Below are 16,267 nucleotides of genomic sequence, written 5' to 3'. Positions count from 1 at the left end.
CTCTATTGACTGTGGAGCTCCATCTGTTCCATGACATGGCAATCCTCAGACAGCCAGTCATGCTGTTAGGGCTGGTCTGTGCTGACCCACACAGGACACAGGAGTCACTTAGGATGTGTTAAAAGCGTAGTACTCTTAGAGTACTAGTAGAGAGGGGCGCAGACTGTCTCCTACCATCGGTCCTAGACTATTTGCATGTGCAGCTGGAGGGTAAGGCTTAAGTTGAGGCTTGTGGGGCTAGTCTCAGTCGTGGATTAAGCTACAGGATGAGGAGTTTGTTTTGGAGTGTGTTCTGTAATGAGGCATGATTTGATATAGAGATGTGGCTAAAATATGGTAAGTTTTAGTCGACACCTGCAACTTACTTGAGGTTAGGTTTGTGAGTGAAGCTGAATGGAGAATAAGTGGAATCTACAGTTATGGTTTCAGGATGGATAACAGGAAAAAAAACAAAACATGTTTGCTCCAAAGTTTGGCTTAGAAAGGCTGGAACGGGCCTGGGGCAAGTGACTCTAGAGGACTGATGATTAGATCTATGATGAGGCTGAAAAGAAGGGTTTGTGTGGTTAAAAGATCAGATCTCAGTTTGGTGTAAAGAAGGGCTAGTGCAGTTTAGTGACGGGACCTGAACGAAGAACAGATTGGTTTAGAGACTGGCTGTAGAGGTCGTATTTTTGGTTTGGGACAATCTGAAGCTTGAGACATACTAACGTGATCTGGGACTTCAACTAATGAAGGAGAACGCGTGATTAAAAGGTGGGGCTGGAAGAAGTTTGCTCTAGGGATGTGACTAGAGGCACGCTATGTCTCCAGAGCCGAGGTAAGCTGGAGATCCGGGGATGGAAGAGAGCGAGTGACAGAGAGAGAGGAGTGGCAACTCTGGAAGTCCAAACCAAGTGACTGCTGAACATAAAATGCCTCTGATGTAGCTAATCACTGCTGCACTTCAGTCATCACAACTAGAACATAATTACACCGCCCCCATATACACAGCAGCACACACACACACACACACACACACACACACACACACACACACACACACACACACATCAATGCATAGACACACACACACTCCATTTCCCCTCAGACCATTTCCCCTGTCCTCGAGCTCTGATTGCTGCATTAGGACTTGGCTGTCTTTTGTTTTCCACATACACACACACACACACACACATGAACGCACAAGGGGGAGGGTTGGGCCAGCTGAAACCACAATACAGCGGGGCGCAAAGGTCATCCAGCTGGCCAATCAGAGCGATGTCTGGGTTAGCTGGTAGTGGAGGAGGGCGTTGCTCCCCCCCCTTTGTGCTGGTCAGGGTGGGTCTCCTAAACAAGCAGCACCACTTCCAGCCCCTTCCCCGCTACTGCCGGCCCGGCAGCAAGGCTGTGCTTCCTCAGGGCAAAGTACAGCAGCCCCTGGTGACTGTGTGGGACTGCAGGTTAGGGTCTTTTTTAGGTTGTAGAGGAAATCCTTTATTAGTTTGAGAATAGTTTGAAGATCTTTTGTAAATGCTTCTTCAAAACTTGATTTGTTGCTGAGAAAGATTACAAGTATGAAAAGTTATGACTGAAACTATAAATTATGTGTGGAGCGCCACTGAGGTGTTTATTCCAAATTGACTGCAGTGCTGCTCGGTGACTGCTTGTGTAAAGAGGATTTTTTCTTCTTCTGCTGTGTACACAGCAGTTGTGATGTGTGGGTGTTAATGAATGAAAGCAAAAAAAAAAAAAAATACTCCACAAATAAAGCCCGTAAATTGATTACAGAAATCTGCCTCTGCTGGCGGGATTAATTTAGAGAACCAGATTTTAAATAATGAGATTTGGCGTACCCCGAAGACGCTGAGGAGAGGAAGGATGGAGGGAGGAAACGCTCTGAGTCGGGTGCCCGGATAGAAAGGTGGGGTGAGAAAAGCTAAGGAGAGGCAGGAAGTCCGAGGAGGTGCGGGAAGAAAGTGATAAACCAAACAGGACGAGGTTCAAAATGTGGGAATGAGCCGTGAAGGCCATCGCTGGGTATCACGGTTCCTTTGAGGGATTTTTGGATGTGACCACGTCAGGCTGAGCAGAACCTCTGATCCAGAAGATGTCATCACATGCATGTTTCTACACACAAACACACACATGCACACACTGCTTTCTGATGCCTAAGTGCCTCCAGTATGTGCTGAGTGGGCTTATCTGATTTCTGAAGGCTAGTTAAATGCAACCACTCCTATCTACCATATAGCCCCATTACAGCACGCACTAATGGCATGCTCACAGTACAAAGACATGGTGCTATAGTTTTTATTTTGTATGTGAGTATGTTCGTGTGCACATGTTGTGCTCCTACCAGTGCGTATTACGTTGAGTCTGGATTGATAAACGAGTGAAGGGATGGATTTGAATGCCCGTCTAGTGGACGCTCATGTGTGAAGGCAGCAATTTGTGTTTTCTCAGTTTGTTTGACCATGCATGCGTGTAAAGGGATGCTGACTGGCTTGTGTGTGTGTGTGTGTGTGTGTGTGTGTGTGTGTGTGTGTGTGTGTGTGTGTGTGTGTGTGTGTGTGTTCGCCTGTTTCCTTGGCAATCAGCAGTTTGTCTTTGCTTCAGTGGCGTTTTTCTCTGCAGATAACAAGAAAAGTGGAAATGGGTCTTTCTCAGCAACCGCAACTCTGAGTGGAGAACTCATCACAACTAATAACTGTCACTCGGAGCAGCCAGGGTTGCATTTAAAAAACAAAACAAAACTCATTGCTCTCTCTCTCTTTATTTTTTTTGATGACCTATTTTAGCCCGTTTAGCTGTTGAAGCTCAGATGCAATATTGCGATAAGGAACCTGCGTCTAAAAATACCTGAAATGAAAAGAAAAAAAAAATCCCACCACATCCTCTCCCTTAGGGGTTGGTTTGATCTATATCCTTTTCCAGGCTTTTAGCAGCTGCTCTTCTTGCTGCCCAATTGTTTTTATGTGGTTTGTTCCAAATTGCACCTAGAAGCCACTGAACAAATGTCCAGTATTGAACACTTTTGATACATTTTTGTAACGAGAGGTTTTTCACAGTCTCAGGGTCAAACTGTGGTGGAATCGCCAAATAACCAATTTAAAAAACATAAATCAGAACATTTAGTACCGTGTTGAAACAGCCTCAACAGTTTGCACATTCTGTTCTTCTTCTTCTTCTAACCCTTTCATCCCCAGCATGTCCGCCTTCACTACGTCCTTTTCCTCCTGCCTGGCAGCTTCATATTCAGCATGCTTTTTTCCATTGCATTCACTCTCCCTCCTGTGCACATGTCCCACCCTGAGCGACCTGAGCTGTCCCTCTGATGTCCTCATTTCTAATCCTGTCCATTCTGCTCACTCCCAATGAAATCTGACCACCTCCTCCTTTTTGTCAGTGCCAGCATCTCCAAACCGTACATCACAGCAGGTCTCACTACCATCTCGTAAACCTTCCCGTTTCCAAAGCAAGGCACAGAGCCTCATGGATTACAGCTATTCTTGGATTCCATGTAACTGTGTGAAAAAAGTTAGGATTGCATGACAGGAACTCTTCCATGTGATCTGTGCAGAGATACTAAATGAGCCCGGGCGGCCTGCGTGGACCCTAGTGCCTCAGATGAACGTAGGCATTGTTAGTTTCAAATCTGGAGTTATTTACAGTTCCCACAGCCCACCTACAATCACTTTCCTCCTTGCCTGCACAGTTTTCTGTGTGCGTGCTGCAGACACGGTTTAAAATGATGCAGGCTTCTCCGCTGCACAATTTTAGAGCAATGCCGAGCGAGAGAAATTGTTAGCAACAGAAAGAACCCAAGTTACATCTTCCAGAGCACAGAGGGGCCCATTCACTGTGTGAAGAAAGTGTTTGAGGGAGATTGGGGGGTGAGATGGGGTGGGTTAGAGGAGAGGGGTGACTACACTTAAAGCGGTGTGCATCTGTGCAGACTGTGTTGCAATAAGCAGTCAGAGAGGCAGAGTGGCAGAGGACATATGAGAGGAATCAAACTCTTCGTGCCTCTGTACGTTCGAGTGCGTGCGGCTCAGAGGGGGCACAGAGGCTACTTCCAGCTAAAACACAAGAATGAGTCACCGGAGAGAAACGCATCAGTGTCTGCTCTGTGGCTCAGTGAACATGTATGATTCTGTGTACATGTACAGCAGTGCGCTCATCAAAAGCTGTTTAAAAAGTCTGCACAGGCTAGGCCCTCGGTTTGCGCAGCCTTTAAATGAAATACTTACGGAGTTTATAGATTCTTAGAGCAGTGCGCAGAGCCCGACTAAAGAAATCATCCAGACTAATGAACCAGCTGACATTAGCTCACCGCAGATACGGTGAAATCCTTTCAGTAGATATCCGAGACACTGGGAAACATTTTATTATGCGTAAAGCTGTTAGCTCCACATCTGAATGTGATTAGGACAATTTAGATGAAAGTGAAAAACAGCAATTTTACTTGCATTCAAGCAGTCCCTTAGTGTTTGTAGCTGGATCAAAAGAACTCTTTGAAAATATCAATTTAGGACAACCAAAAATACTTCATTAGCTCTCAAACGTTAACCCCACACTAGCTTCCAATAACTTACAGTATAATCCTCACAGCTTCATAGTTCTATAATAATCACTATTTATCTCAAACTGGACCTTCAGTTCATTCACTGACTGTAACAGGCTGTTTAACATCCTTCCCCCTTCCTTTAAGTTCACTTTCTTCTGATTGGTTGCCCCTCCAAACAGAAGGTTTAGACAGCTGGTTCTTTGCACTTGAGGTGGTAATATTAGGATGTCCCCTCTATCATACAGAGCCCAAAAAGTTGTTGGAAAAAGAGCTTTTAGCTCTCAGGGAGAACTTGCGCGTACACTGACCTATTATTTGAAGCTTGCGACACACAGCCGTGTAAATATTGATGAGTAATGAATGTCATTTTGAGTTTTTATAAATTCAGCATCTTACACTACACACTGTAGTAACCCATGCATGTCTTGAAGGAAAAACTGTGGAAATCAGTTTAAGGTGTGACGTCTGAAAACAAAAGTACCCAAGGGGGCCGTGCAGACCCAAGAAAACACTCTAAGCAATACCAGTCCAGTGATGTAGATAATGTCCCAATACATTTTAGATGGCACCCAAACCGTTTTTGCAGAGGATAAAGTAAAATTTGATATCAGTAACAAGTGGACGTATAAAAATGGCGCCCTGAGAAATGAAAAATAAGTGCTCAATAAGCTGCACGTGTTTGTTTGGCCTGTGCGAACCAGTTTGTGTCTCGCTCCCGCTACACTGCGCTCGTAAAACGTACGACGGCACAGTGAATGTGCCAGCGAGGCTTTCGCTTTATAAAACATCCTCTCTGTTTACTGGTGCTATGACTCATGGTTGCTATAGTGAGGAGGCTCTGACAGCAACGCAGCTGATTAGGAGCATCTGACTCCACATGACTGTATCCCCCTTCATCTCTCTCTGTCTCTGTGCCTCCACCGGTCCGTCTCTCTTTCTCTCTCTGGAGTTCTGCATCTTTCCATTTCTTGCTCTGTTGCTATCTTTTCACTCGCTTCTCCTCTCCTTTATTTCCACTGTTTGCTTCGCCTCGCGCCTTTCCTTCCCCCTTGTTTTATTCCTGCAGCATTCACCAACTTTTAATATACCTCGTATAGATTTTCTTATTTAGACTGCTGCCCTTCACAGCTCCCTATCTTAAACTCTTATGACTTCTCTGATTTCTTTTACTCGTCTTTCAATCATGTCCATCTGTTTGTCTTTCTGTGGTGTCCAGCTGTACGCCAGATGCAGCTCACTCTCCGAGCTGCTGGCATCACGATCGTGATCAAGGGAGGAATAGCTGGAAAGGATCCCTCATGAAAGACAAGAGATTGTCCTTTTAATGCAAATGAGAAGTATTAATAAAGATACAGATTTCACGAAGGAAGTAAGAATAACCTATTAAAAACCCCTCACACCACAACTATTAACCACAACTGAATCACCCTGCTGTTGAGACTGAAATAACCTATTACCCATCTTATCACCCACTGTGCCAAGTACCACAGACACGCTCTAAATCCTCATGGTGAAATTATAGCAATGCCACTGAATACTGTTGAGTGTACCTCACAAGAGCACAGCGAGATAACATGATAATGTTTGTAGTAAAATTAGCAGTTACATAAGGGATATTTGTAGAGTTTCAGGAATGAAAGGAAGACCTCGTCAGCAGACTACAACCAGAGGAAAAATCCTTATTAGCAGACTAGAAAAAGCTCTACAGTGTAGAAATAAAAATATCACTCAGTAGCCTGTATTCCTCTCTCCGTATAAAGCAATAGGTTAATGTTTTAGAAAATGTGCTTCACGGTATTAATGAGAGTTAAAACATGTTAAAATGTGAGTCAAAATAAAAAGCTCCAGCAGCAGCACGAGGTTGGCGTAGGTTCTCATAAAACACCGGGGGAAATGGCTCTTGTAACGCCTACACAGATCAAAACGATTCTGCTGGATCCTCTTAAAAACATTTTTTGAATCACATCATTATATAATCAAGCAAGAAAGTTTTTATATAAACAGTTGCTTCATTTTTGTTTTTGTATAAAAAGTATTTCACTGGGAATTTTGTGACCCACTGTATAGTTTAAATCGTCTTTTTTTAATCAAACTGGCATTTTAATTTAAAAAAATACCATATTATGAAGTAACATAGACATGTAACTGCACTGTGGGTAATATAATTTACTGTTTTCCCAACTTAAAAATAAAAACAGCTACAGTTTTTTTTTTTTTTTTAAATTTAGCAACAGGTACAGCATCATACTGAAGCCACCCCTGTGTGTCGACGCAGGGTCTGTAACCCAGAAACCAGCTGCACCCATGTTGTCACAGCTTGTACAAGAAAATGCACAACGACCAATTCAGAAGAATTCAGGACTATATAACCACAAAATATATACAAACCTTTGATTAAAATAAAAAGATTTAATCATATAGGAAATATTTAGTCACTTAATATATTGGATCCTTACATGCAAAGAATAATTTTTTGATCCTGACGATCAGTGTTGGTCAAGTTACTTGAAAAAAGTAATCAGAAACTAATTACTGATTACTTCCCCAAAAAGTAATCCCGTTACTTCACTGATTACTTATTTTCAAAAGTAATTAGTTACTTAGTTACTTTTTAAAAACATGATTTACAACCTGAATAGGTAATAAAGCAATGGATCTTTCAGCCCAATTCTACTTTTTCTGCATAATCCATCACATAAAATGTAATCAAATGAAAAAGTCTCTTTTTAAAACTTGTTGTATTAGTTTTAATCTTTTAACTTTATGCATCAAGCAAAAATTTAATTATATGCAACATTCTCTGAGTGGAAGAAATTTGTTTAACATTTAAACCTATTTTCTGCACATTCCAGCATATAAAATAAAATAGATTTTTTTTGTTTACACTCACTCTTTCAAATAGATGCAAGTAAAACACAGCAGAAAATAAATAAAATCAAAGACGTAGCGGTCCTGTTGCTCTATTTTCACCTGTTTAGCAGGAGTGGGGCAGGTGGAGGTTTGCCCTGGTGCAGGTGTGCAGCAGTGGTCATGTCAGTGGAAGGATACGGCAGTTTCTCCGTGAATTTCACATTCCAGTGGTAGCGTACTCGGTGCTTGCTCGGAATTTTAGGGGTTTTTTCACTACAAAAAGAAGTTTTCTTCCCACGCAGTGAACAACGGACACTAATGTTTTTGTCACTTTTTACGGAATAAAACTCAAAGTAAGGTCAGTACTTCCACGCTTTAAACGCTGCACGCTCATACTCTCTCCGCACTCGTTATATTATCCATTTTTGATCTGCACACAGCTGTTGCCACGAACATCGCACTCGCTTACGTCATTGTCATGAGAGCAAAAAAATCACGGTTTTAGTAACGCTGTAACCAGCGTGCTTATGGGAAAGTAACAGTAATCTAATTACCTTTTTTGCAATAGTAATCCCTTACTTTACTTGAAAAAAGTAATCGGATTACAATAACGCGTTACTTGCAATGTGTTACTGCCCATCTCTGCCAACGATAGACGGCGTAAAAAAACGGACAGCTCTACTGAGACAACATCCTTTTGTTTCCGAAGTCTTAAGATGAGGGTTTCTTCCATCTTGGCTTAAAAGAACCAGATTTGACAAAGAAGGTTGAGGACTGTGAGACTGCTCGCTCATTGGCTAAAGACTTGTCAATCGCAAGTCATTAACCAACTGCATACCTTGGATAAATGAGTGACTGAGACAATAAACGCACCAGGAAAGTGATTACGCGTATCAAGACAGAGCAACGTTTTCTCTACCTTTTTGCAACCACAACTATCGCCATCTGGTGGCCTTGAGATAGAATGCAGGTTTAAAGGACTTTCGAATCTGCTTCAATTTTTCGACCCACAAGCTATGTCCATCTTTATACCATTTGTGACCCTGAAGCATTGTCGTCCTTTCCCTTTTCTCTTCCTTGTGTGTTGTGCAAGCTATGGTCACCCCCACAGGTGTCCATAGATATTATTGTGTTTATGTGTTTATTATGTATTATTCATCAAGTTATACATCCAACATATAAAGCAGCATTAGCATCATAAAAGTACAAGAATATTTTTTTTCACCTATTATTTCATAATACATCGTCTATAGATAATAAGTATTTTCACAGCATAAAATGTCCTCCCATTCTAAAAAGTCGCATGCTCATATGCTTGAAATTTTGTGGAGTAACCTGCTATATATTCTGTCCCCTGCAACAGCAGAATTACACAAACAGGGAAATGGACTCCAAATCTTCCAAACTGCTTTTCTCATGTTAGTATTTGCAGGGGCAGATGGATGAGGCTGCAGGCCAAGAGGAGAGGAGAGAGGTGAGGAGCCATTGTAGGCGCTGGAAAGATGGACGGGGAGATGAAAAGAGGGCAAGATGGAGGAGGGAGAGGTGTCTTGTTTCACAGGCGAGCTGCACTAAAATGCCATAGTGGGGGAAAAAAACCAAACAAGCATATGGGAGATGAAGATTATTGATAGCGTTAGCATTTAGAGTGGATTGTTCCTGTCGTGACTGCTTATGGGCTGTGAGACAAATACTTTGTGAAAAGTGTAATAGAAAGCAACATTGTGATTGATTGCTGGTACCTGTGCAAGTACCATATTGGACAATATACAACTAATAGGCTGTGCCTGACCCTTTCTCTACACTCTATCTCTCACATTTCTCTCCTGATTCTTGTTATAATGTCTTTTTCCCGTTTCCTCGTAGCCCTCAGTTAAAAAGGACCCTCCTTTTTTTTCTGCTCTTTATCAGTCTCAGTCTTCTCTCTTTCCTTTCTTCATTTGTCTCACTTCCCCCTCCTCCCTCTGCCTCTTTTGGCCACGGGAAGTGGCAGTCTTTGCCTGCTTGCTCCCAGAGGAACAGACCTGCCTTTGTCTGTCTTCACTGTAGGAAGATGAGTAGCCAGTCCACCCAGTAAACCCAGTAAGTCCAGTAGGAGTGAGGGGGTTGTCTGTGGCGAGCCAGCCACCTAGAACGCCTGTAAATCAGTCAGCCACTCAAGCCAGGGCCTTTCCAGGTCTGTACAGCCAGCCAGCCAACTAGGTATTATGTCAGACACTCACGACTATTAGAAGGAGTGGACAGGGAGGCACAGTGGAGACGGAGACAGAGACTCCAAGTGCATTTGAAATGTACAATGGCTTTGAAATCTGAACAGTGATACGTACATTTCCAATGCCTGCAGGAAAAACCCAAAATGTGAAATTATTGCAGCATAATTTGTTACCTCATGCCAAGAACTGAGAGCAACCAGTGGGAACTGTCAGATGATCTAAAACACCATATGACATGTACGACCTGTTTATGCCTGTTTCTGTGGAATATAATTACATGATTTATTTGGTAATAGTCAACTTTAACAAAAAACACTGACGCATGTGTGTGAGAGAGGAAATAAAGGCAGCGCTATGATGTACAGATACACGTACATATGTGAGCTGCAGGGACATTTGCCAGTGTTTGTTTTCACATGAAGAGGCATTAAAACATTAAGTTAATTCAGCTATTTCCTCAATAAGGCTAACACCTCTGCCTGCACTAAAGCAGTGCCTGTAAGTTCCTTATTATTATTATTAGCAAAAAAAAATTCAAGTTACATTTGGATCTTATCACTAAGCTTTAATTTAAGCAAAATATTGCTTTAAATGTTGAAGAATTACAGCAATTCCTTTTTTTAAAGTTTCCCCAATTTTTGCTTGTTTAAATATAATCGGACACTAGAGTCAAAATCTGTTTCATGGACAGCTGTGGGATATCCTCATTATATCATTATTAATGAATTAAGCTGGGAAAAGCTCTACAATTCATTCCAAGGGTGGCGTTGGCATTTGGAAGCTGTTGCTGTGAATTTACTAAATGTCATCAAAGGAGTCTGAAACAGGTCATGTGAGGATGCAATCCATCAAACAGATAGTGGGAACAGAAAAGCAAACAGGCCTGGATGTCCATAGAAGACAAATGTAGTAGATGATGACAGGAACCTTTCTATGGTAAAGAAAAATATAGCATAAAATAAATACAAAACTATTATTATACAACAATATCATAATGAATTTTAAGGTTTGAAATAATTCGCTTTGAAATCTAGAAGTTTCATTGCAATTTAGGATTAATTTTGGTCAGTACAGTCTTATTTATATAGCACCAAATCACAACAAAAGTCGCCTCAAGTTGCTCTACAATAATAAAGACAAAAGCCTAACAATCAAAGAGACCCCCTTTGAGCAAGCACTTGGCGACAGTGGGAAGAAAAAACTCTCTTTTAACAGGAACAAACCTCCAGGCTCCGGGGGTGGGGACAGCCATCAGCCGTAGCTGGTTGGGGGCCAGGGGATCAGTAGTTCCTTCACATCTGAAATTAATTATGTACAAAGTGGGTTTTTTTTGTTGTTTTTTCCTTTTTTTTTAATTTAAAAAACAAAAATTCAACCTAATTCAATCTCCTTATGGTGACGAGGTACCTCGAAACTAGTATGTTCAAGACTTAAAACTCTTTATATAAGAATTTTCTCAAACGACAGTGGGGAAAATGAATGTGGAACTTCATTTCTAGAACTGGAGCCCTTAAAAAATGTGGACGGCCACTATTGCTCTCTATTAGCTTAGTGCAAAGAGTAGCCAAATAGCTAGCTTGCCCTGTCCAACACTAAAATCTGTCCAGCATTTATAAAACTCATGTTGAATCTAACATGTAATAAAACAAACAACAAGTCATAGCTTGTTTGTTTAAAATAGCCAAGTTGTTGAGAGAGCTAGCTAAAGCTTTTTAGCATTGTAACTGTCAATAAAATGTTAAAAAAGTTGAAGCTAAAAGTTCCAGATTGTGGTACAGGGTGCCATCTCTTCCTGCCAAGCTAATTAAAGTAAGCTAATATCCATATTTGAGAGAAATACAGTGATGGTGATTTTCTCATTTAGCTGTTCCTAACAGACAACATATTCCCCAAAACATGTCTCACTGAGTAAAGGATTTGCGTATTACTATTACTGTTATTTACTTAATATTGCTGAAGTAGCATTTTAGTTTTGGTTCTGATTTAGCAATGTGAGGAGTGACTCCTCAATAGCTAAATACACAGATAAACTTCATAAAAGAGAGGCACACAAACGTAATGAAACTATAATCCCGGCTTATTGACATCAAGTTTCTGAGCTATCTGTCTGTGCAAGTTACCATAAACACACTCCTCATTTAGAAAAGACTCCACTATCCACACAAACGTCCTCTCTTAACCGCATAAAGAAACCAAAAACATCCAGTGACATTGATTTTCTATCATATTTCAAAGCTGAAACTGCTTTACATTGTTATGAACAATATGATCCTTCAGATATCATTTTCGCAGCTTTCTCTACGCTCTAATATGACTCCAAATATGATGAAATCTAGGATAAAGCCACAGCGCTTTCTCTCTCTCTTTTTCTTTTCCAAAAAATGATGTTTTAATGGATGAGGCTTCAAGAACCTCAGGCCTCAACAAGCCTTAACAAGGAGATCAATAGAAAGTATATAGACTGTCCTCCCACAGGCTATGTCTGCTCTCGCCTCAGATCACAGAGGAATATCGTGGTGATGCCAAGGCGACACCCAGCCAGTGTAATGTAGAAATGATTTGATGTAATGGGAACACTATGTTGTGATGAGGGGGGCCTCTCTCCCTTCATCTCTCACCCCGTAGCACCCCTTCAGTCTCTGTAGAGCCGAGCTGTCCGAGGAGGTGAGAGCTCATTTGCTATTCTCTTTAAGTTCCCCTCCTTCCCTTGACATTACTCCTCGTCTCCTCTGCTTTCAAAGGCGAGGTACCAGTAGAGTGGCAGGGTTTAAAAGAAGGAGAGGATGCTGGCCGAGGTGATAAGCAGTTGTGAGGAGAATGTAGATAAATGGCTGCAGGGTTGAATTGTCCGGCTCACCAGATGGCTGTTTGGTATGTGCAGGGAGAACAGACCAAGAGAGTCTAAACCAGAGATGTTGTTCCCCGGACCTTCGACACCTCTGGCCTAGACTTTCTTGTTTCCATAAGTGCATGGTTGCATGTTTACATGCCTTTGTCCTAGGATGCTCACTGTGCTCCACGCAGGGAATGCGTTATTGCTCCCGCTCTGCATTCCTAAGGGCCAGAGGAAAACCTTAACCCCTTTTAACCCTACTTTTTAGCTGTTCACCAACTTTGAAGTTCCTTTTTTCCTTTTTCTCTTCCTGCACTTCACACACACACACACACACACTCCTTTCTTTGCATGTAATCAGTTTACACTGTGGCAGCCAAGTGTTGCTGTTCATGACTAGATATTTGCTCTTGCTGAGGTGCAGCTAAGTTGAGTGGTGCTTGCATGATGGTGATGATGATGTGGCTGCAAAGTTGGCCTTGTTTTCATTAAAAAAAAAAAAGGTATGTTGGAAGGTTTTTTTTAGACTGTCATGCTCTTAGAACTGAGGAGGAAAACATCCTAGCGTGCTGGTTTCTCATCCTTGCCTTTCCTGTTCCCCTGAGACGTGACTTGATGGACAGATCCCAGCCCACAGAGCAGTAGCATGTTTGCCAGCTGCCTGTGAAGTGCAGGACTGTTTATGCAACGCTGTCTGTGTCTGTGCACCACAGTAGCTCCACTTTCAAACCATGTCCTACCACTATGTGCTAAAGTAGCTCTTAAAAAAATGCATGTGCGTACTATGGTGTCTCATGAATAGCGTTGCATTTCCTGGCAATCCACACGTACGGAGAGCATCCGAAACATGCATTTTGTATCCACTTTCATATCCCTGCAAGCTGCAGATCGCAGAGCTCAGCACTCATTTCTTTCACTTTTCTCCACTGATCCCCCAGTGCAGAGGTACTCTTTTAAAACCTTGCCTAACATGTGAAAATAAAACAAAAATCCTGCCATCTAAGTGTTTGCCCGAGGCTCCAGCTTTATAAAGTAAAGTTTGGGGAGATTTGTTTGGGCCCCCCAGTGAGCTGTGTGGGCTCATCTCTCCCGCGTGCATCAGTGGACCGCTGCAGTAGTGATAAGAAACAGAAGTTTGCATTGCTGTGAAAATGAAAAACAGTGTTCAATTTGAGTTATGTTAGGTATAAAACAGCAAAATCTGGGTGAAATATAGGCATATTGTCATACATTACCTTTCTGAATGAGCCACCATGAAGTGTTCTTCAAGTGCACTTCTTCACCATCTGTGTAACTGTACATCACAAAGCTGCCTGTGTGTGAGAATCTGTGCGTGGCTCTATTTAGGTCTGTGTTATCTAATACAATCTGTCCCCATCTAATATTCACACTGCTAACCCTTCAGGGAGAGGAGAGGAGGAGCAGAGAGGGATTTGGCATGCCAATAAACAGATTTAATACACACACTTGGAAAAAAAGTTATGTACACATTGGCAAATGCCACAGCAATCAACTGGCCAGTGTGGCATGTCTATACAGTGCTGCAGACACTTCGTAGGTGGACTGAAACTTAAGTCACAAATGCATGTGTGTGTAAGTGATTTATGTGTTCCACACACACACACACACCTTAATGTTCAGTAACCATAAAAAAGTTTTAAAAGCATATACGTAACGGTGTCCTAGATAATCGTGTGTTCTTGCCAAATTTAAACAGTTTTTCTTATGGGGCATATATTTTACATGGCTTATATTTTAGTGTATATTTCAATTTTGGAGCTTTTAAGTTAAAACATTTGAAGACAGATGTGTGGGCTGTTTATTGGTGTGGCCAGCTCCTTTTTAACCAGATTTTGCAGTTTTAGTCATGAGAATCAAAGCGAAAAGTGCTCCTCTTGGCGCTTTTAAGAACGTTTGTGTGGACTATATTGTGACATGAATATAGTCCAGGACAGAGGAGGCTTTTTGAATTGACCTATTGACTGCCATCTGTTTAATAGTGTAAAGTTATGCTGCGCTGTGCTTTGGTGGAGTCACCCAGGCATGCTGTTTGCTTGTGTTGTTGAGGATGTCAACATGCAGTTTGTCCCAGAGTCTGTCGGAGACCGGCTGTTATCATATAGACACAAACCATAAAATCGATTTCATTTTTTAAAAATCTTTTTGTAAATGAAAGATTTAAAAAAAAAAGCAGAGATTCTCTGTATCTCAGAAGTGACTTTATTGTTTTTTTTACTTTGCCAATGTTGTGCACGCCATCATTTTAGTTTCTTTCCCCTCTAAAGCAAGTATGGTCTCCTCTCATTCTCTTCTCTTCACTTTTTCTTTTCCCCCTGCTGTAGATACAGCAGATTTGCCTTGCCAGCTACACGACAGAGTGAAAAACAAGAACAGAGCTTGAATCAATTACTCACTGGATGCACTTGATTTAGTGGTGCTCCGTATAAGCACTTCTGAAGTGATGCTGTCTGAATCGGGCGAGGCAACTTTTCCTTGTTTTTTCTGCATAAATCAGATCTGATCGGTGCTGATCTGCTGTCAGCCTAGATGCAGATCATAATGAAGGAGGAGCTGGTGAGATTGTGAGTCAGCCTCTCTCTTCCAAGAAGCTTGATTTGAAAAATGAGAGATGCACTTTTGGAACAGCAGCTCGCTCTTTTAGAAGGATCACTGACGATTCTTCCACTGAGTTACCATATTTGGTAAATTTTGTCTTACTTTATAAAAATGAGAGCAAACAGCGTGGCCTTTTAAAAAAAAAAAAAAAAGTTAATATAAGCACAGTGTTGATGCATGAATCTCTTTGGTCAAAATATAAAAGCTATGAAAGCATGTGCATGGTTTCTTTTCCCATCACTGCTAATTCTGCGTCTCTGTGTTGCTTCGCAATCATGCATGAGTCACAGGCTTTGGGTGATCTATCCAGGGACATGTCTCCGAGTTTGAGACGTCAGTTGGGGCTTGTTGGAAGACGTCTGGTTTAGAATAGTTCCATATCTCCAGGGCTTTCGTTTGGGGCGTGGTGCTGTGTCTTACCAAGTCTGCTTCAACACCGTTATGGAGCAATCAGAGAGACAACTGTCCTCCTACTGACAGATGGTTGTGTGTGTCTGTGTATGTGTGTGTTCCTGCCTGCATTTGGGTGAGGGTTCCAGTTTGTTGGGGGAAGGGAAGTGGAGTTTGGGAAGGAAGAGGAGGTGGAGAGTTTTAGGGAGAGGTCAGCAGAGGCACAGCTGGTGAGACCCCCAGTCTAACCAGCTGCTGCCTCAAAAGGAGCCTGTCAGCAGCCTGCCTGCCTGGATGTACGTGCCTGTCCCTTTTCTTCTTTTTTCTTTCTCTAACTCACTCCCCCCAGCTTTCCCCCTGTCGTGTCCTCTTGCAGACTCAGCCCAGCTGTTCCAACCTTTCTATTCCCCTGTCACAATGCATCTTGACCCCCTTCCACGCATACAAAAAACCAAAACTAAACAAACATGCACGTTCTTCAACGAGAACACGTGCGTGAGCACCTTTAGACTGTTCAGGCTGTATCCAGCGAGTCACATTAAACATGTCCCACGAGTGCTGATGTATCCGTTAGAGTGAGTAAAAGCCTAAGGCTGGAGTAAATCCACCAGCTGAGTCTTTGGGCCCTCCAGGGTGGCGTCTGCCTCGTATTTGGTCATGGGAATCAGTTTTACCCTTTATTTGGAAAGCCATTCATTTTTTATGTTATTTTGCATCAATATCAACTTGCTGAGACTTGATACATGCTTAAGATATGTAATTATTCAAAGGTAATTGCTCATCACTAACACATTGTCATTGTGCTGCCAAACAGGG

General features: G+C 42.0%; 1 protein-coding gene across 2 annotated transcripts in view; it reads left to right on the top strand.

Annotated features, from left to right (window-relative positions):
* The window catches only part of numbl (NUMB like endocytic adaptor protein), a 65,320-nt gene that overhangs the window by 1,348 nt on the left and 47,705 nt on the right, over nt 1–16,267 (top strand). The window lies entirely within an intron of this gene.

The sequence above is a fragment of the Perissodus microlepis genome, chromosome 14, assembly GCF_051167445.1.
Source record: "Perissodus microlepis isolate ML-2025 ecotype Zambia chromosome 14, ASM5116744v1, whole genome shotgun sequence".
NCBI lineage: Eukaryota > Metazoa > Chordata > Actinopteri > Cichliformes > Cichlidae > Perissodus > Perissodus microlepis.
Note: the sequence above shows the minus strand (reverse complement) of the source record. Positions and strands in the feature narration are given on the sequence as shown.